Source organism: Aricia agestis, chromosome 14 (genome assembly GCF_905147365.1).
Source record: "Aricia agestis chromosome 14, ilAriAges1.1, whole genome shotgun sequence".
Lineage (NCBI taxonomy): Eukaryota > Metazoa > Arthropoda > Insecta > Lepidoptera > Lycaenidae > Aricia > Aricia agestis.
The window spans coordinates 13,031,111-13,053,454 of record NC_056419.1 but is presented as its reverse complement, the minus strand read 5'-3'; the positions used below and the strand labels follow the sequence as shown (position 1 = coordinate 13,053,454).

The 22,344-nt window shown below is 36.0% G+C and overlaps 1 protein-coding gene across 3 annotated transcripts in view; it reads right to left on the bottom strand.

The window, feature by feature from the left end:
- Window positions 1–22,344, bottom strand: part of LOC121733644 (serine proteinase stubble-like) — a 140,020-nt gene that overhangs the window by 7,835 nt on the left and 109,841 nt on the right. The gene's annotated exons all lie outside the window — the stretch shown is intronic.

The following is a 22,344-nucleotide window of genomic DNA, read 5'->3' as shown; positions in this document are numbered from 1 at the left end:
AAATGTATTTTCCTTAGTCTATGGTACAAGTATTAAGTTTAGTAAAAATAAACATCAACTTTAACCTCACACGAGCAAATAAAGTTTAAAAAGTCGGTTATATAAAAGCGGTAACAGATAGGTATGCAACACAATCTGTGAAAATTTCAGAAGTCTAGCTATCGCGGTTCTTGAGATACTGCCTGGAAACAGACAGACGGCCTGATAGTGTCTTAAGTCTTAGCAATAGGGTATTTGCCCTTTGGGTACAGAACCCTAAAAATAATTTGGTTTGTCGAAAAAATAAACAATTTAAATTTTATATGCAGACCAAACCAACCACAGAAATACACAAATACAATGGCGTAGTAATGGAAAGTGACCTATTTCCGCGCCATAAATAATATCGCATGATATTCGGCCGTAAATTTGGCAAGATCTTACCTTCAGCTCGAGGGTGTAAAGTAATAATTATTCTCACACCTCAGACTTTATGGCTCCGTATTAAGGATTTTATAATTTAATATAATATTATTACGTTCTAGGTAAGGGGAGTTGTGAAAGAACTTAATATTTTTATTTCATAGCCCGTTTTTATATTAAAATCGGATTATGCGATAATATGTACAATGTTACCTACGTTGTACATATCGCTTATGCGTGAAGACTAAGGAGGTAACATACAGTTATTTTATTGTCTGCAGTTAAGAATTCTCTCTCGTTAGGATTGTAGTTAACTTTTACAATTTAAGAAATTGAATTGTGTCATAAAGCAAGTTGTACATAGTATTTACTTGAGTAATAAATAGATGAATTATCTGCATAAAATAATTTACTTTCTCAATAATTTCGATACATTTTTAGCTAATGTTTCAGTTGAAAAATAAGTAACATCCTTTCGATGTTAGCGTTACAAAATCTTCGCATTTTGATCGAACATTCCTTGTAGATTTAATTACAAAAAGGCGAACTTGAGAGCGCGATCATATTGAAGGTAACGTTACACATTAATGGAAAGCTTTCAGCCCTCCAAGTGGCTTATGTCACTGAAACGACCTTTATGAGCCTTTTGTGTCAGTAGGGCTGCCAGCAAGACCAAAATGCCCGAGTTTTTTGTGTTATGTTTCATTTTAGTAGGCCAATTATATCGGTGTATTTCAAAATTTGTTTCTTTCGGCAGTTCTAAAAAATATGTTTCTAAACCCCTATACTCTGAGGAAAAAAGATAAGCCGCTATTCCCCCCCCCCACATTTTTTTTAGGCCATTAACTGGTATGGCGTGACGACGACCTCTGTGGCTCAGTGGTGAGCGCGTTGGTAGCTCAAGCCGGGGGTCGCGGGTTCGAATCCCGCCGACGGAACAAAAAAGTTTTCAATGTTGCCGGGTCTGGATGTGTATTAAATATGTGTATGATATAATAAAAATCTTAAATGTATGTATAGTATAATAGTATTAAATATATTTCAGTTGTCTGGTACCTGTAACACAAGTCCTTTAGGTACTTAGCACGGGGCCAGACTGACGTGGTGTGAAGCGTCCATAGATATTATTATTATTATTATTATCAAATTAGGCGGGCAATAAAGATTAGGTAAGGGTCACTTACTTTAAGGTGTGTATCTGTCTGTTACCTCTTTAAGCCCAAACCTCTGAACCGATTTTGATAAAATTTGGTAAGGACATTTAGTTCCGGGAAAGCACATAGGATACTTAATACTTTATATCCTGGAAATATTAAGAAAAATAATTAAGTAAGTATTTTAAGCCTTGATAATATATTATTTAAAAATTTCGTTAAGGACTAAAATTTGGGGCAGCCCTGGCCGAGGGGCATATCAAAGGAATCAAACAGATATTATAACAATTGAAATTTTGTATTGTTTCGTATATATTATTTTATGTAATTTGACGCGGGTCGTTGCGGGCAAATATAATATTTTGATTGAGTTGGGTATTTTTATCAAAGGAATTGTTTTCTTTGTTTGACTTTGTTTGAAAATAAAACAGAAATTAAGGCATTCATTTTCATTTTATCAACACAAAGAATCGTAATTAATGAAGAATTTTTATTTTTCTGTTACTGTTACTGATTATATTATTTAATTGCAATCAATTGCCGTCCTAAATCCTATAATAATATGTCTTTTTTTGGGTTTCAAAGTAGCTAAAACTTTCATCCTCCAAATCCTGATCGCTTCACAGACAGACAGACTGAAGGACAGAGAGAAAGACGGATTTTGAGTATGGATATGGATTATAGATTGTAAATATACAATCTATAATCCATATCCATACTCAAAATTATAAATGCGAAAGTGTGTCTGTCTGTATGTTTGTTACCTCTTCACGTCCAAACTTCACGTCAAAATCTCCATACCTTTCAGCAAAAGATTTTGCTGAAATTTGGTATGGAGATACTTTGAGTCCCGAGAAAGGACATAGGATACTTTTTGGGCGCAACGGAGTTGCGAACGTAAACTAGTTAAATATATTTCCGTTGTCTGCGGGGCTAAAATGGTCACATTTAGCAATTCCTCTTAATCAATTCAGCAAATGAATTGTCAAAACTGACAAACTGACAAATGTCACATTAGTACGAATCACTAGATATGAATTGCAAGCAGACTTGCATTTTGCGATTTTAAAAGAATTAATCATAACATGATTCATAATATTATGATTCTTCAAAGCGACCATTTTAGCCCCGCACGTGCCCGTAACACAAGTCCTTCAGGTACTTACCACGGGGCTAGATCGAAGTGGTGTGGAGCGTCCATATAATTATATTTTTATTATTAAAAGGATTTCGCCACCAAAAAAGTTTGAGAACCGCTGGTATAATAAAAATTAATAATCATATATTTTTTTTCAGATTAACATCCACAGCTGTTTTATATAGATAAATAATCATCACTTATAATGACGACAGTGTGTATGAACCGAGAGCCCACATACCGAGTTTCACTATTCGGTGTTTCACTGTAACCAGTCACCGAGACCGCCTAATTACAGATCATTACTGTTAATTTCTATGGAAACAAACAACGCATCTTCACTAATGTAAAGAAGAGTTTGTTTGGTTATACGCGCTCATCAGGAAGTAACGTCGATTTGAAAAATGCTTTCAAAAATAGTCAAAGCAGCGAAATTATCAAGTGACCCATTGAAGTTTTTTTTTTTAATTTTTTTATGTAATAAGGGGGCAAACGTGCAAACGGGTCACCTGATGGAAAGCAACTTCCGTCGCCCATGGACACTCGCAGCATCAGAAGAGCTGCAGGGGCGTTGCCGGCCTTTTAAGAGGGAATAGGCTAATAGGGCCAGGTAGGGATGGGAAGGGAAGGGAATAGGGGACGTTAGGGAAGGGATTAGGGTAGGGGATTGAGCCTCCGGTAAACTCACTCACTCGGCGAAACACAGCGCAAGCGCTGTTTCACGCGGGTTTTCTGTGAGAACGTGGTATTTATCCAGTCGAGCCGGCCCATTCGTGCCGAAGCATGGCTCTCCCACGTACGTGAAGTATGAAGATACTGGTAAAAGCTATGTTTATTAGAATCATTATTTCAAACTAAGCGAAATAATTCGTCCCAAAATCTGTTGTGTTCATGGAACATTAAAAAACTGCGTTCTTGTTCTATCAAAGATCAGTATAGTATTCTAATCAAATAATTTTAAACTTCTAATCAAATAATTTAAAATTTTATAAATAACTAGAATATGACCCGGTGAACTGTATCGCGTTTATCCTAAATCCTAATATAAACCTTAACTTTGGACTTTCTTGAATATTTTAATTTTCAAGGCTAAAATTAGCCAATTTCAGTCAGCAAAGTTCAGTCATTCTCGAGTTTTAGCTAGACCAACAAAATATAAATTCATTTTTATTTAGATAAATTGTTATAGATAATATTATTTTGTAGTAAGTATAATACGAAAAGGAATAAGTCAAACTATAATTTATTGCATTGTTAATGCAATTAATTATAGTTTGTATTGTAAAATCGGTACCCATAATAACGAAGATATTTTGAGCAAATATTTCTCAAAACTTTGACTGGAATATTACACTGACGTTTTGTTTTAACTAAAATAAAACGTCAGTTAAATATTCCAGTTAAAATAAACTGAGGTGCCTTTGTATTAAATTTAAATCAGGAGAGCAACGATAATAATTTCATAACAGAATATGAAATTTCAAAACCAAACAAACTAAAAATAACAATGGAAACTGAAAACAAAGAGATTTTCAAATAAATTATTCACGCCCTACATAACATGTTAAAATTAGACCAAAATTTATGAAATAGGGGTAATATAATAAATTATTAATATAATAAATAATATTATAAATTTAGCTCACGATTTTATGGAACTTTATTTTTATTCGTCTCTTAATTGAATCTGCGTATTTTTTTTTTTTTTTTATGAAATAAGGGGGCAAACGAGCAAACGGGTCACCTGATGGAAAGCAACTTCCGTCGCCCATGGACACTCGCAGCATCAGAAGAGCTGCAAGTGCGTTGCCGGCCTTTTAAGAGGGAATAGGGTAATAAGGGAGGGTAGGGAAGGGAAGGGAATAGTTTAGGGTAGGGAAGGGAATAGGGTAGGGGTTAGGGGATTGGGCCTCCGGTTAATACCTGCATTAATTATTATAATAATTAATGCAGGTATTGTGAATTTTGCATTCTATCAAGGAGTCATTACTCATTACTCATTAAAGACATTTTTGTACGTAGTATTTAGACTTTAGTACTTACTTAGAAGTCTAATGAAAAAGGTAAATAATATTATCGTTTTTAAGGCCTTAAACTATGGATACACTAAAAAATAACCTAAAATTTTGTCACCTTTGTTTATAAAATACTGGATGACGCCCGCTATACACCGTAGCGTCAAAACTCTACGCACAATTTTCGGCATGTAAAGTATCTTATGTCCTTTCCTGGGACTCAAAGTATCTCCATATAGTTTGGGCGTGAAGAGGTTACAGACCGATAGACAGACAGACACAATAGGCATGATGACTATTTTTTTTTCTTATCGGTAATTGAAGGACACTTAAAAAATAGAAACATCGTTGAAAGAATGACTCTGATAGCTTAAAAATTCACCAAGATATGACAATTCAAATATCCCATAAAAAAGACCTGCCCGGAACGCTCCATACAAAGTGCTACGAAAGACTGACGTCAGTCTTTCGTAGTTTGTACGCATCGGGAGACAACTTTGTTCGACAGGTATATTAAATATTGCGTTTATGAAAGTGGTTTCATAACAAAAGTTGCTTTAAATTGCATAAGTAATCGAATTGCATACAAATATTAAGAAACTTTAATTGAAAAAAAAATCGACTTGAATTTCCAACTTTAAAGGCGTATAACAAAAAAAATACAAATGCTATCAAGCTGAAATTTTGGGAACACTTATTTTTTACCGTGATTTCTTTATTTTATTAACAAAATTAGTTAATCTTTGACCTTGTCATCATCCCTATTTCGCATTTATACTATTAGTATAGTAAGTATGTAAGTAAGTAGGAAGTAAGTATGGATTTCTATAATAATTGATTTCCTGCATTCCATATATCCCACGATTTACTTAACTCCAATCGCAAGAGATGACACAACAGATAAACTAGAACAAACACATGACAACACATGACGCAATCCATTGTCGACCAACAATGTCGGGAAGCTGACATTCTCCGCTCTGATAACTGCAGGAAGGTATTGCATATCTCTGATTGGAGTGAAAGCATTAAGAATAACTATGGTTGCTACCAAGATCGTGAAGACATAAAGCACAATGTAAGTTAAAATAATAGGTCGATCATGCTTGCTCTTCTATATATGAAACGCTTCTATTGGAATTTGGAACACCATGTTGGATAAAAATAATAATATACCTAATCATTGCCATTTGCCATGATTCTGAAGATTCATCTACATTCTACAACAAAGACAAACGCCCTTTGACACGTTTTTTATCGTATGAATCGGTCCATAATTAGCCAACGTGAGAAGGCTTGATAAAAACAAATTATGGTTGGTATCTTTCTTCACAGGATTTGAGTTAATGTAAGGGTCAATTGAAACCGCAGCGTGACGCGTAGAAGCATTTCTAATTTTGTACTGAATTGACAGATTAGCAAGACGTCTCACGCAGTTGAAATCTGTCAAATCCATACAAATTTATGTCACGCCTCGCCTCGCCTCGCCTCGTCGCGTTGCGGTCTGAATTGACCCTTAGAATGTAGCTTAGAATACTTTTGCAAGTTCAGCATGACCACCGTATTTTCTTTCCATACAAGAAAAGAGAAATACTATCCTGAAACGGCTATTAATTTAAAGTAGTAAAGTCGTAGATACAATGCCAGTATTTTTATGGTCGTTTTATGGTCCTTTTACGAGCTTTTAATGATTTCATTGGCGACACTTCACGAGTCCACGGCTAGTTGATATCCATTACATAACTAGATAGTCTTATGAGAATCAGAACCTTCAGCTTTTCAAACATAGTATAATTTGTTGGCATGGCGATTGGAGACTTACTGAGAATATTTGGACTAAATTAGCTGCAGCTTACAGTCACTAGCCCCGTGGTCCAAAACCTTTTTACATACGGCCCACAAACATGTCTAGGTCTTGGTGTCGCAACAAAAATTGTTTAGGGTTAAAAAATTACGTTCTTCAAAATTAACGATTTAAAAGTGGAAAAAATTTCACGACTACATTATTTTGCCGGTGGGTGTGAATTTCAAAATGGTTTAACATCACGCGGGCCACAGATGAAGTCCCGGCGGGCCGCGCGTTGGGAATAGCTGCCCTAACCAAATTTAATTTACAGAGACGACACAATTTTTGTTCTTGATTTTTTTGAGGCAAGTTAGGCAAGTCGCTGAAAGTTTTTGCATGTATATTTTTGTTGTCAGATATTGGCGTGAATACTCAATACATTTAGTAGAAGATCTAGCTTCTTAGCTCACCTAACAGTAGTCTGGACCAAAATAACTTTTAACTGTAAGCTTAACCCAATAGTTAAGATTGTGGTGCGATGTTGGGGACGCGGTAATATTTCGATGAGTCAAAACCAGTAGCCATTACCGTCCTGCTACCGTTAAATACCAAGGACGCGCCTTACATTCTAGGACTGCGATTTTACTGCAGAGACTCGTCTCGAACTCGATTTTAATTCAATTTTACGAGATCATATTTTACAAATTAGGTAGTAATTTAATAATACGATTCGATTCACAATTCTTTGTCTTGAAAACTTATCTCTTAAAATAGTGAATTCTTAATGAAGAGATTCTGCCTTTGCAAATGGTCTTTTGAAAAATTGTATTTTATTTTTTTCCAAATATAAGTCACATATATCTTATATCACATAATATTTTAAATTATCAATGGATATATCGCAGTCGTATTGTATAATCCGCCGTATTACATTATGACTGGCTGTTATCAAGAACAGGGTCATTTTGAAATGTGGCGGTTCAACGATACGTACCGTACTGTCTTTAAAAATTTAAAGTCACTCTGTGTAGACCTAGCTACAGCGTGTAGCTTTGACTAATAGTACCTACCAAATGTGATCATTTCCAAAATTCGAGTCAAACGGGAATTCTGAATAATAAGTACCGCAGGTTATTTTATCTCTCTGCCACTCAACTAGAGGTACTCTGAAAAAAGTATTATTTATTATTTACTTTCAAGTCGTGTAGTAAGTGCGTATCCATAGTAGGGGTGGTTACGGTATCTCAACCGCAGGCTTCTCGGCCGCGCGTAAATACCTACACTACTTAATTAAAGTAATTATATTATGTATACTGAAATATGTGTTACATGTTACATTCTGCAGATTACAGCTTTAAACAGGGTCTTAAAGTACAATATTAAGATAGGGGATAAACAATGTTATGGACTTAAGGCAGAAAATGTGCTACATAATCTTCCATTCATCCGTACCAGTCTTGCAAATGGGAAAGTGTGTCCGTCTGTCCGTCTGTCTGTTACCTCTTCACGCCCAAATCGATAACAATTTTGCTGGGTATGGAGATAATTTGAGTAGCGGGAAAGGATACAGGGAAAAGGTGGTAATGTGGCCCCTGCATATATTATATTGGCCCCCTTCAATATTTTAATGTTAGATAATAACCCTAATAAGATATGTTTAAACAAATGAATAAGAAGTCCCTTAGTGTATATTTTAGACTTCTGACTCCTATATTTTTTAAATAATGCTTGATAAACAAAGTGGGGAGCCACATTACCACCTTCTCCTATATAGGATACTTTTTATCCTGAAAAAATGTACGGTTCCCGCGCGATAAACGAATTTTGACGCAACGGAATTGGAATCAACTAGTGAACCAGTTTAATATAAATTACACTGATTGAAACCAATTAGTGTTGAAATTGTTATGGATTAAAATGCCATTCCTTTTATACATTTTGAGATGTCATAAAAATAAAGCTGGTTACAGACTACGCTATAATATAATAGCGTACCTATAGAATGCTGTATGTAGCTTATAGCACAAGAAGGTACGCTATAATCCGCACCGCGCTCTATACCACTAGACGCCTCCGTGGTCTAGTGGTATAAAGCGCGGCTCTTGACTCGGAGGTCATGGGTTCGATTCCCGCGTTGGAAACATGTTATTTCCAAGCTTGGTTAGGACAATGCAGGCTGATCAACTGATTGTCTGACAAGTAAGATGGTCCATGCGTCGGATGGGCATGTAAAAAGTCGATCCTGCGCCTGATCTCTCGCCGGTCGTGTCGGTCTTCCGTCCCACTGGGTTATGAGATTAAAGGAATAGAGAGTGTCTACTCTGTCTACTCTTGTGTACTGCGCACACACTTGGGCACTATAAAATTGCTCCTGCGTACCTGGCCGGGTTTCAATGAAACCGGCCACCGTCTCCGAAACCGGTGTGGGGGGTATTACACTATTATATTGCTGCTATTATATTATAGCGTAGTCTGAAACCAGCTTAAAGAGGAAAATCATTTGCAAGCTAAAGCTGCGGGCAATAAATTAAACTAACTAGTAATAAATACAAACTTCTAAGTTATTTCGACCTGGAATGTTTGTGTATGAACGCATATCGAAACTATTTTCCTCATTTGTGGAATGTCCAGGGAAATTAATGATCTTTTTCTGATCCAAATAGCGGCTAATGATAGCAAAAAATAGCAATAGAATGGTTATGTCATGGCAATATTTTTTTGCCGCGATATCATCATGTGTCATGCTTCTAGTTAATTAATTCTTGGAACCGACGACGCGCCACTACATAAACTTTCTCAGAGATAAAGCTCTTTTATAAAGCTTAAATATTTTATAAAGCTTAAAGCTTCTTAACAATAGAATTACATACGTACTAGGTTGGTTGACCTCATAATATGTAGGAGAGTAGTATAGCAAACGGTGTCTTTTTTCAGCTTTTTATACAAAAGTCCTGGGGCATTTAAACGCTTTTGTATGGAGGCCCAATCCCCTACCATTTTCCTTTCCCTACCCTCCCCTATTACCCCTTAGAAGGCCGGCAACGCACCTGCAGCTCTTCTGATGCTGCGAGTGTCCATGGGCGACGGAAGTTGCTTTCCATCAGGTGACCCGTTTGCTCGTTTGCCCCCTAATTTCATAAAAAAAAAAAAAAAAAAAAAAACAGATCAACCCCTACATACAATAATTAAAGCTGGTAATCGAATTTGCATCTATAGAGTTCAGAGTCATCAAATAAGAAGTTTGTTTAATCGTGTTTTAAAAAGCTGTCAAAATCTAACAATTTTGTGAAACTTTCATACCCACTAATTATTACCATCAGACGGTCCTCCTTCTGCTAATTGCTATACAGGTGTTACAAAACTAAGTGATGATACTTTAGGTTGTGTATGTGTATGTTATATTATAGAGTTCATTGTGAAAGTAGTAGTGCTGACAGATCATTATTTTGTGATTTGTATGGGCAGCGCCCCAGCATCATGGATTTTCCCATACAAAAGTTTAAGAAAAAGCTTCACTTTCAGTGCTGCTACTTTAACAGTGAACTCTTATAAGGGACACATACACACCTTAAAGTATTATCACTTAGTTTTGTTACAGCCTGTATATAGCAAAAGGGTCTTTCGTAACATATAGCCGTCAAAAATTCTCACCTAAGGACAAAGGCGTAGCTTCAGTCGGACCTTACTTTTTTTTTTTAATGAAATTAGGGGGCAAACGAGCAAACAGGTCACCTGATGGAAAGCAACTTCCGTCGCCCATGGACACTCCCAGCATCAGAAGAGCTGCAGGTGCGTTGCCGGCTTTTTAAGAGGGAATAGGGTAATAGGGGAAGGTAGGGATGGAAAGGGAACGGAATAAGGGAGGGTAGGGAAGGGAATGGGGTAGGGGATTGGGCCTCCGGTAAACTCACTCACTCGGCGAAACACAGCGCAAGCGCTGTTTCACGCCGGTTTTCTGTGAGGACGTGGTATTTCTCCGGTCGAGCCGGCCCATTCGTGCCGAAGCATGGCTCTCCCACGCCTGAGTACACGCCACTACTTCAGTTACTCGACTGCAAAGGAATTTTTAAAAAGCCAAAGCCAAAAGGGTGTAGGGGCCAAAAATACTTTTTCGAGGGACACGTTTGCGAAATTTTAAGTTTGAGAGTGTAACAGACGCACTTTGTTTTTTTTTATCACACATACCACAAATCAAAAAATCCTCTTCCGCCCATTAGCTATAAAATCAGTACTTACCCAAATTCTACTTAATGCAACATTAATATTTACATTACAGCCTAATATCATATTAACCAAGGATTACTGTCCATTATCTAATTGGGCACATCAACAATTCCCTGTGGGTGATCAACTGAGATAATTGTTATGATAATTAATAAACTAGTTAGAATAGGGGTTTGGGAACTATAGTAATTAATCATTAACTCAATTAAAATAAAGTTCTGATTAGTATTCCACACCGACGCCCTTACCGCTTATTAGCGGAAAGCAGAATTTAAAATTTAAATTAATTATTTTTAATCAGCGCATGATTTTATGACTACGCGTATTTTTGCTAAGTAGAAGATTGGTTTTGATAATTATTTATGGTATAACTAACGTGACCATACGTCCCGCTTTGGGTGGGACAATCCCGCTTTCAGGCAGTCTGTCCCGCCGTCCCCCGCGAGGCCGAAATTGTCCCGCTTTTGCGAACAGACCAAACGACAATAATTTAAAAGTATTTTTATGTTTGAAATGCTTGGAAGTAACGCATACATACAACTAACGTGATTATTCTGCAATATTGTGCCAAATAACATAGAAATTGCTCCACTAGTTCGTGAGAAAAGCCCTTTCAAATATTTTTTTCCGTTTTTCCACAATTTCCCCTGTTTCTTCGCTCCTATGAGTCTTGGCTTGATAATATTATATAGCTTAAAGCCTTCCTCGACAAATGGGCTATCTAACACTGAAATAATTTTTCGAAACAGACCAGTAGTTCCTGAGATTAGCGCGTTCAAACAAACAAACAAACAAACTCTGCCGCTACATAATATTAAGTAAAAGATGTAGATGAAGTTTGTAGTAACACACGTATAATAAATACCTTTCATTGTAAGAAATTGTGCCATTCCTCCCCGTGTAAACACATCTTACAAATCACCTTATTCATAATCAACACCAGAGTACCCCGCGCTGGATTTGTTTCACTTATTTACAACACAGATCTGGCTGTGATGGTATGGCGACAGATTCTCATTATAGGGTTTAAAAAACTTAGTTATAAGTAATAATAGTAATTACACAAACTTAGTTAAATAATAATTAAGTGCATGTGTGTCCCAGGGTTAACTGTGAAATTAACATCGCTAAATCAGTATTTTTTATATGGGTTAGCCCATATAAAAAATACTGATTAAGCGAAAAAAGATTGGGAACCCCTGAATTAGTTCAGGGGTTCCCAATCTTTTTCAGCCTGCGGCGCAGTTACACGTCCCAATATTTTGTCACGGCGCCCTACTCCACCTAGCTATTAGAAAAAGATACATAAATAAACACCTTTAATGATTTTAGTTAGGTTAAGCAGGTAATTTGTTATTGGTATTGGTGATGGAGGATCGACTCACAGCGGCGCCCCACTTGCCTTTCCACGGCGCACCAGGGCACCGCGGCGCACACTTTGGGAACCCCTGGGCTTATTCATGACGTCGGGGCACTTTTTATGGAAATGTAGGAGTCAAAAATACCTCTTTCAGTTAACAGCACTGAAAGAGTTACTTTTGACTTCTACATTTTTATACTTCCAATGTAACTTAATTCACTTCATACTTTTACAGTGAACTCAAAATAAGAGCCACGTACAAACCCTAAAGTCCCTAACTTTATCATCTTGTTTTATGACAGCCTGTAAATATCTTATACACACTTATTATATCACTTACTAGCTGTCCCGGCAAACGTTGTTTTGCCATATAAATAATTTTTGGTGTGAAAAATAGATGTTGGCCGATTCTCAGACCTACTCAATATGCTCACAAAATTTCATGAGAATCGGTCGAGCCGTTTTGGAGGAGTATGGCAACGAAAACTGTGACACGAGAATTTTATATATTAGATTATATCCACTGACAGAAACAAGTCGGATGCTAGTAGGTGGCGTCAGGACCGAATTTATATTTTTTATGGCCACGTTAATTTTGCCGCCCCTATGTACGATTAACTCTGCCACCATCATTGGACGCTACCACCCATAGGCCATGGCCTAGACTGCCTATAATATATACATTCAGAGCTGGGTGACATAGAACGGTGGCGAAAATTCGTGGTTTGTCGTATGATTCATCTGCCATATTGTGTACTGTGTAGGTGGACCGCGGAGATCTGTAATCTCCAAGACAATGGCAAAGCTTTTAAAAAAGAAAAAGTTTGCAGATTACACTTAACATGATAGATGGGAATTGAGAACATTCCTAAAACATAATTTATAAATGCGAAAGTCTGACTCATCTTCGCGCTTAACCACAGAATATATTTTAATTTTTCATGAATTTGATGCAGATACTATTAAACTCATAAAAATATATTCTACTGAGTATAGTTGACTGATTTTTTAGGCAACACACTTACAATAAATTGGTTGACATACGTAATACGTAAATATAAAATACTTTTCATCCACTAACCAGCTCGGTGAAGGTCCTTCTATGGTGGGATCCTAGGGGATATGCGGTCTTCGCGTGATGTTAAATGTTTTATCAATACAACATATTATAAAAGTATGCAGATATAGTATTATTTGTCTTTAGTGCTTACCTACATTTAAGTGACTCTATGTTTAATCCCTACAAAAGCCGTCTCCATACCACACAACACGTTATGGCCGATATAATAAGTGTGTACTCGAGCCCTACAGACTACAGTAAGTTACATTATTGTCCAACGAAAGTAAAACGCTACCAACTGATATTGCTATGATAAACAGCTTGGCTTGCTGGCTCCGATGTTGAGATAAACTTGCAAAACCTTAGCTATAAAATATAAATTGGCTCCCCTTGGCGGAGGCACTACCGTGCACCCAGATTGTTTCTAGTAACTTGGAATATTAACCTAGCTTAAATGGTCGCTATTAAACATTTGTGTAGTAACCCACAAAAGTAAATTCAAGATCATTAACTGAAAGGCTAGCTTTGTTAAGAGATTCATATCCTGTAAAAGTAGAGATTTCAAATTTCATTTATGTAGACCTTAAAAGCTCTAATATACTTTTATAGACTCTATTGTCTACCTCAAGAGTATAGCGTAATATTTCTATGGTAAAACGGTTACTATAAATGCTATAATTAAATTTCAACAATTACTGGATATCAAAGACCGAAAAATCAAATAATTTTCTAACAACTTGTAAAATGAACTGTGTAAAAATTTAAATAAACTTCAAATTACAATGACGATTGTTAATCATGATGACTTGCGAGGAAAAACGTAATACGGTACATAGTTACATACAGACAAACAATTGTGTATGACGCGATTTACGTAAATCTTACTATGTGGACTATTCACAAAGGATGGTTATTCTGTTTTGATTTTAAACGTATAAAAATTGCGTACACCTTTTATGTGCTAGTTATTAACGGAATATAAAACTGCTTGATAATTTTACGGCTGATATAGAAGAATCTTAGTGATTACTTTACTCCTTACCTTTTATGTCAAACTCTCCATTAAATTAAAGTTAAGTTAAAAAGTTAGATAAGAATCATTAAATTTCAAATAGAATAATAGTATTTTAAAAAGATAAAACCGACTTCTCTACGTAATTGAGAATTAAAATTCCGTATCTCAAAAACTACTGCACCGATTTTGATTAAACTTGAACTATTCCCTAAGTTGAACAATACCTAGTACAACAAAAAATAATGACTTAAATCGGACTTCTATTTCCAGAGATATGCGAACACAAACATAAAAACATACATACACTTTTGAAATTTGGCACATTTGTTCAGATGCTAATATAGACATATACGAAAACTGGGCAGTTCTGGAAATATTATAATTTATATACATACGAAATAGATTTAGAATTGATAACCTCCTTTTTTTGAAGTCGGTTAAAAAAAGGTAGGAAGGTCTTCCGACCGACCAAGAGCCCTCAGACAAGTTGGAGTCCATTGTCATTTCCTAAGCGTTGTATTTCGCGTGGATCTCAGAATCATAATATTATAGCACGATTCAGAATAATTATTATGCACTGTTTATTCCGCTTTAGATTTAGCATTCCAATAATTGTACTGAAAATACCTAACTTGAATTAAGCACTACTTTGATTAAAGTCACAGCTGTTATTAAAAAACGAGCTTTTGACCGCGGCTCCGCTCGCGTTAAGAAGTGTAATTATTATATACAAACTTTCATAAATAGGGGATTTCACTATATATATATATATATATATATATATATATATATATATATATATATATATATATATATATATATATAGTGTTATATGTATAAGTGGTTAAAATCCCCTATTTTATAAGATACAAGGTAGATGTAATTAATTCAAGTAGAAATCTGGGGACACGGTAGTGCCCCCGCCAAGACGAGCTCAGTTAATCTCCATCCATCTCATGTGAGGTCGCCCTCAGTTAACCACCGCACCGTTACGGTAACCACACGTGTTGACGTGTATCGACTTTTTGTCGCCGCCGGGTCGGTGCCCGACTATTATATACTCAGAGCATACAAACTGAGAAAGAATTTTGGGGGGATTCAGGCTTGAAGATTTTTGGTGCGATTCAAATGTAAAGATAGAAGGTTTTTGGGACGATTCAGCCGAGAGCCTACAGAAATACACACAATTTTGGGAGTAATTCGGCCGTGAGAATAGGCATCGATTTAGCCTTCCAGCTTAATCGCTTGATAACCTTTACCTGAGATACCATCACTCACAAGTCATAGCACAAGAGAAGTCGGATTCTTCGCTGAGGCCGTAGCCAAAGTCCCTTTCGTTAAAAACGATGACGAAATTCGTTATTAAAATGTATGGGATTTGACATTAGTCTTCGAGAGCGTAATATTGTCATTTAGCGATGACTTATGTCAAACCTCATACATTTTGATAACGAATTTCGTCATCGTTTTTACCGAAAGATACTTTGTCTAAGGGGGCTGGCATTAATTACTCTTTTCTTAAAGGTTTCTCATTCGTTTTCAAATGAAGAGAAAAGATTTTTGGTCTGATTGAGCCACTGCTGATCAGTGTAAGTTCTGATAGCCCCAGTTAAAAATGCGCGTTCTCATGCACATTGTTTGTCTATAGGCAGTAACAAAACTGCCTGACAAGATACTACGTAGGCAATGTTACTAATAGCCATCGTTACGACAGCTCATTGAATTAAACTTTAACGAGATAATAAAACAAATGTACGTATGGTACGTACCCTTCATAGTCAACCAAAATCATAAACCTTCGTTTGCCGTAGTTAGTTATAAATTCAAGAGCTTCTAACAGGCTACAAATTATGTTTAAAGTAAACCCAAGTCTAGTGCGACCTTAAATCTTTACAACTTCGCCATCTTCCGTGCCACTACACTCAAAGTTTGTTCGGAATTGTTCTTGTCAAACTTCAACGAGAATTTACTTTGAAAGTCTTTTAAAGTATTCTTTTAAAAGGCATTTTCGCTGCGGAAATGAAAAGAAAGGCCTGTCTTTTAGTGATTGAAGGGAATTTGTTGAGATAATGTAAAATGGTTATACTTAGGCTTTTAAGACTAAAGTTTTCGAACTGATGAATGTTTTAGCACTCACAAAAAAGTTAATCCACTCCTCTTCTATGCCAATTATAAAGAAGAAAAGTTTGTGAATTTCATCGTCATGCTAAAAAACTACCATATGCAAATTTGCCGATTTTAATAAAATATGACATAAAGTTATTAAGGAAAGAAAGCTACTAAGTGATACTTTTAATCAAGTAAAAATTTTCAAATAAGTACCGCGGAAGACTGTTTTTACGCATTCGGAGCCGCGAGCAACATTCAGTCTTATAATATTTAAAATAAGCTTTTTTTAATAAAATCTAATCTAAAATAACTTACTTGAAAATAAGTTGTTAGTCGGTACACAACAGAAGCTACGCTGAACAATTTTTTTGATACTGCAAAAACATTCCCAGGCAATCATGCGTAGGTATGGGAACATACCCATACTACGTGACCATTTAGGGGGCGAGGGGGGTCTTCAAAATACTACGCTCGGTCACAAGAAGGGGGGAGGTGGTCTAGACTTTTGTCACGTAGTCAATTTCGCCGAGAGAAACGTCATACGAAAATTTTTTTCTCGACATTTAATACTTGACACTGGCATTTATTATGTTTATTTATAACCAAAAATTATTCTTGTCAATACCACGTGAACAATCGAAGGCGGGGGGGGGGGGGTGTCTTGGCGTATACTACGCGTGGTAACCAGGGGCAGGGGAGGGGGGGGGGGGGTCACAACAATTTATTTTCCCCTTTATAATCTGGTCGTAATTTTATAGAACAATAAAACTGACGCTCGAAATGGTCGACTTTAGAAACAATTTTCTTTGTTGTACTTGAATTGTTTTAGTTTAAATGTAATGAAACGAAAATGTTTTTCCTAAAATACTACAAACTCTAGAAGACCGGTTGCGACTTGCGATAATGTTAAAATCTTAGCTAACAGGAAGTTCTGTTTTACTGTTCTCTATTTTAGGTAAGGCTTTCGATGTCTGTCTATCCGTCTGTCTGTCTGTCTGTCTCCAGGCTATATCTCAAGAACGGCGTTAGCTAGACTTCTGAAATTTTCACTGAATGTGTATATCTGTTACCGCTATAACAACAAATACTAAAAACAAAATTTAATTAATATAAAAGGGGGCTCCCATACAACAAACATGATTTTTTTTGAATTTTTGCTCGATGTCAATAATGGTAACAGGTAGGCCCGTTAAGTTTTCGCAAAGTCCTTGATTATATGCGTACTTTATTAAGAAATTAAAATAAAATAAAAAATAAACGGGGGCTCCCATACATAAAGCACAATTTTTGGCCAATTTTTGCTCTATAACGGTACGGATTACGAACTCCGACTCGCATTTGGCCGATTATTTACGTTCAGATTAAAATAGTTTTACGTACGTTTTAATCTCCAAATATGTATCCCATTTCTAACAGAGTCTAAGGTTCTCTAAATTTATACTAGCGCAGAGTCGAAGCGTTTCAAAGCGAATTACCATAACTGAACATAACAAATTCAACCTTAACTCCAAAGCGTTGAAGCACACATTACTTTTGAGAATTTAAAAAGGCGCGCGCATTCGCGCGAATTCGCGCGGATGCGCCCTACCAACGATGATTGGCCTCGCATGTGTAATGTGTGCGTTACGCTCTGAAGTTAAGATTGAATAGTATAAATTGACCCTAAGTTACACAGTATTCTGCTAAGCCTACGCGTGTGTGACCTAAAAACGGACTAGAAAACGTTTTCACCGCCAATTTCGTAGTATCAGATGTTGCGATTTATTATATGATATATCTCCTCCACACGCCATCTCCGGAATGCGCACAATAAATTACTTTAATTGTTATTATTCTGTCACGTAATTGCACTTACAAGTGTAACATATGCTTCCTTTTTGTGTGATCGAAAATGAGATAAATACACATTTCTGAATTAAAAATCAATTTTTCCGCGCGCGGTTTTACCCGCGTATTCCGCGGTGATCGTACATTTTCCTGCAATGAAAACTATGCTATATTTTTCCCCATGGTCTACTCTATGTCTCCTCAAAATTTTATGCTAATCGGCTCAGTACTTTTAGAGCCTATTCCATACAGCCAAACATACATATTTTCCTTTTAGGGCAGAATTAAATAGCAAATAAATATACCGACCGATAAATAAAGTGACTTAACTTAAAATTTATTATATTTCATAAAATGATTGTTCAAAAAACCCAGCACTTAACCATCTTACAAAAGTGCGAAAAACATCCGTTTTATACAAACGCAAACCTTTGTACAAGAAGGTCGCGCTAACACCTCCGCGACCTATATCCGAGTCGTGATCATTTAATTTGGAGCGGGGGTCAGTGATCACTCTCTCCCGTTGACAGATCGTGATCAGGTGGTCACGTGGTCATCACGCCGGCGTCTGTGACGTGACAATTTAACAGCTTCGTGTAAACAATATTCATTTAGTCGGTGTTGACCTTGAAAGTCTTGTAACCTGACTCTTAATGGATCCCAGACATTTATGTCCTAGAATCTAGGACCTAGGAGGAGCGTTAGATATTGAAATAGATGAAAATAAATGTAAAGATAATAATTTTGAAAAAGATAATGAATCTAACAATTAATACAATAATTTAAATTTATATATTTTTAAAGGTCGAATGATCAAAAATATGTCAAAGGAATGATGCTCAAGACCACAGCTGATGAAAAATTACGATAACTTAAATATTAATCTATTTAATAAATAAGACACGACATAAAAATCAGTAAATGATATACCTATCACAAAGATTACCTAATAATTGGAATAAGCCCAACATAACATCTATACCATAGATAATAGACGAAACTCCGTCTATACCTTAGAATTTACCTGTGCGCGGTAGACCTACGATAAGGTATACCTGTAGTGGTATTTAAATGGCAATAGCTGATGTTCATAGCGCGGTGCGTTAACATTCGCAACGGTTCAACGCGTGCAGTTACATCTGGATTAAGATGTTAGGTGGAACGCACAGTGGGATGTCTTGAGACTGATTATCCTTCTTGACGAATAGCATTACCCTCAAGTTGTCATGCTGTTTTTTAACATGCTGAGGGATAGAAATAAAACTTTGGAAAAAGCTTAAAACAATAGAGAAACAGGTTTAATTGGAACGTGGTTTTGGAACGCAGTTCCTTATCGCGCGTTGCGCCTTGCTAGACTGAAAAAGTGGTAACGACACTTTTTTATTAGTACCTGCATGGAAGGGGCAGAGGGCGTTGATAGTTTTTTTTTATTGAATCTTAAATACTGTTATACAAATAATACACGGCCAGTATGTCATCTTGCTGCTTGCTTGCTACACGGAAACAGACAAGGACACGGGGACCTACACGGCCACGGGGACCTACACGTATACGGACCATGGACCACATGAACCACACGGGGACCTTATCGCAAATTCATGAGGTGAACAATAAGCCGCGACGGTGTAGGAGAGATAGTACTGGCGTTCTTTCTTTCTACCGCATGGTGAAAATTATTCCTGATTCGGCCATTTTGTTTTCTACTTTTGTTGGCACTACTCGGTGATCTCCTCCCTCTGCGTCTTACGATTTTTTAACCTGGTGTCGTATCCTGTATATTTACACTTTCACCCATTCCAAAAAATGTGCACAATGATATTTGCACTTGAAATAATATTATTAAGTTGGCATTACATTATTATGTTAACTCTTTCATTATTGTTAACACACTTTTCATTTTCCATTTTAAATATTAAAGTTTCCCTGTGCGTTCCCCCTAAGGACGGTTAACCTCTACGCAGGAGTCATCATGAGTTGCATCGTTTAATTTTCCGCTCCGAGTGCTCGGTATTAACCTCCATTACTTCATGTGATACACTTATATATTCCATCATCACCATCTTCGTACCGTGAATAAATTGATTCATAAATAGATGGCAAACCTACGCTGTTTGGTTAAGTTACGTTAAATTGATATAATTAGTCGTGTTGTCAGATGGGTGTAACATAAAACGACCAAATTACACAGGTCCACCATCTGCCTATGGATTATCATTCATCACATTTGTTTTATTCATCATCATCTTAACACGAAAAAAGGAAGCGCTTAAAATAAGGCCGCCATTTTGCACATTTCTGAATTTATATTCTTTTGTTAATTTGTGTTATTTGTTTTCTTTTTTTTTTTCTTTATATTATGTTTTATTTTATCTGTGCATATAAAGGATTTATAAATTAATATAATATTTATTATCACTTACATAATTTCCCTTACTCATCATCGTTATTCACATTTTTATCGTTACCATCATCGTCTTCTGTAATGTCAGCGTTAATTAAAGTTCGCATAAAAAGACGTTATTTATACTATCTCTTAAATATGTTTTTATTTAGAATAAAATTAAATCAAAGACTGTGCCTCAATATCTCGTGGGAACACCATCTCCTAGTTTCTGTTCAAAGTGTTATGAATCTCTGATTATGATCCAATAGACTGCCAATATATTTAGTATTATTGAAATTATTGCCACTTTCACAACAATACTTAATGGGAAAGGCAGATTCATTCTCGCTAAGCTCCAACAATTTATGGGATCTATAATAATTATTTAAATAATTATAAGATCCAAATACAATAGGATAATATTCTCCATTATAGCTTTGCTTATAACCTTTTACTAATAAAAATATTAACACAGACGGAGGATCAATACTTAATAATATAAATGAGAAAGTGTGTCTATCTGCCTGTCTGTCTGTTACCTCTTCACGCCCAAACCACTGAACTGCTTTTGCCGAAATTGGGTATTGGGATAGGACAAGTCCCGGGAAAGGACAAAGGGTACTTTTTCCCGCAAAAATATACGGTTCCCTCGCGATAAACGAATTTTGGCGCAACGGAGTTGCAGGCGTCATCTAGTTTTGAATAATTATGCGTTACCAGTCCACAACAGTATCTCTCACGAAATGGCACATAATAGCATGCGAATGTTGAAAATTCATGTAATTCTGGTATGTAGGCTGTGTAAAATGTATTTAACTATTTTGATAGAAGGTATTCAGTTTACTAGAGATCGTTCAATGGTCGAAATTCGACCTTACTTGCAACGACATTAGGACTACTACCTAGTTTTTTTCAATTCTTGTCTCTGGGACTCAGCTGATCTCAGACTGGCCGTTTAAGCATTGTCTAATTGTATCTAAAATTAAATAAAAAAAACAATAATCTATTTTCAATTTGTCAACTTGTTGTCAACAGACTTCAAGTTTCAACCATAAATAAAAGAGTATAATTCGTATGTATAGGCTTGTCACTCAAAAATCTGTCATTTTTCCTAGTAGTAGTGTCGTAGTGTGTGTAACGTTTTATTTGTTAAAAATATATATGATAAAAGCATCATTTTAAAATAATATTAGCTCTATGCACTCCTTCACCATATAAACTATAACTGTGCGAAATTTCATGCACCTACGTTTCCCCATTTTTCGTAAAAAGGGTTACAAAGTTTTTCTCTCACGTATTAATATATAGATGTCTAGTCTTTGCCACAGACAAAATATCTGAGCTAGTAATAGACGTCAATCATCCATCTCTGTCTGTTAAGGCTCACTGAATAGTTCGCAGTTAAAGTTAATCATGCGTCAAATATAATTTATGTTATTAATACATAAAATGACAGAATTTATATTATGATACAATATGTACATCTTAGAGCTCTAGGGCTTTTGTGGCAATGTTTTAACCAGTAAATAGGTGCAGAATTAAAGAGACAAACAGTTATATTTAACTTAGGGTTAACTTAAACTAACTTTTGAACAAGTGGGCCTTAGCTGTACAAAATGTAGTTTGTAAGAACAAGGATTGACCTGTACAAACAACAAGCAACCTCGAGTGAAAACTTAAGGTTGGGAACAAAATATAATACGAAATTTCACCAGCCTATCATAATAATATTATTATACTACATGACAATATATTCAGCTATAATTCATAATTTGGCCACATGCAACATTATTCTAGGACAGGCTTTCCCAAAGTGGGCGAAAACGCCCCCTTTTGAAAGACCTATGGTGTTGGACCCATAAAAAATGGGG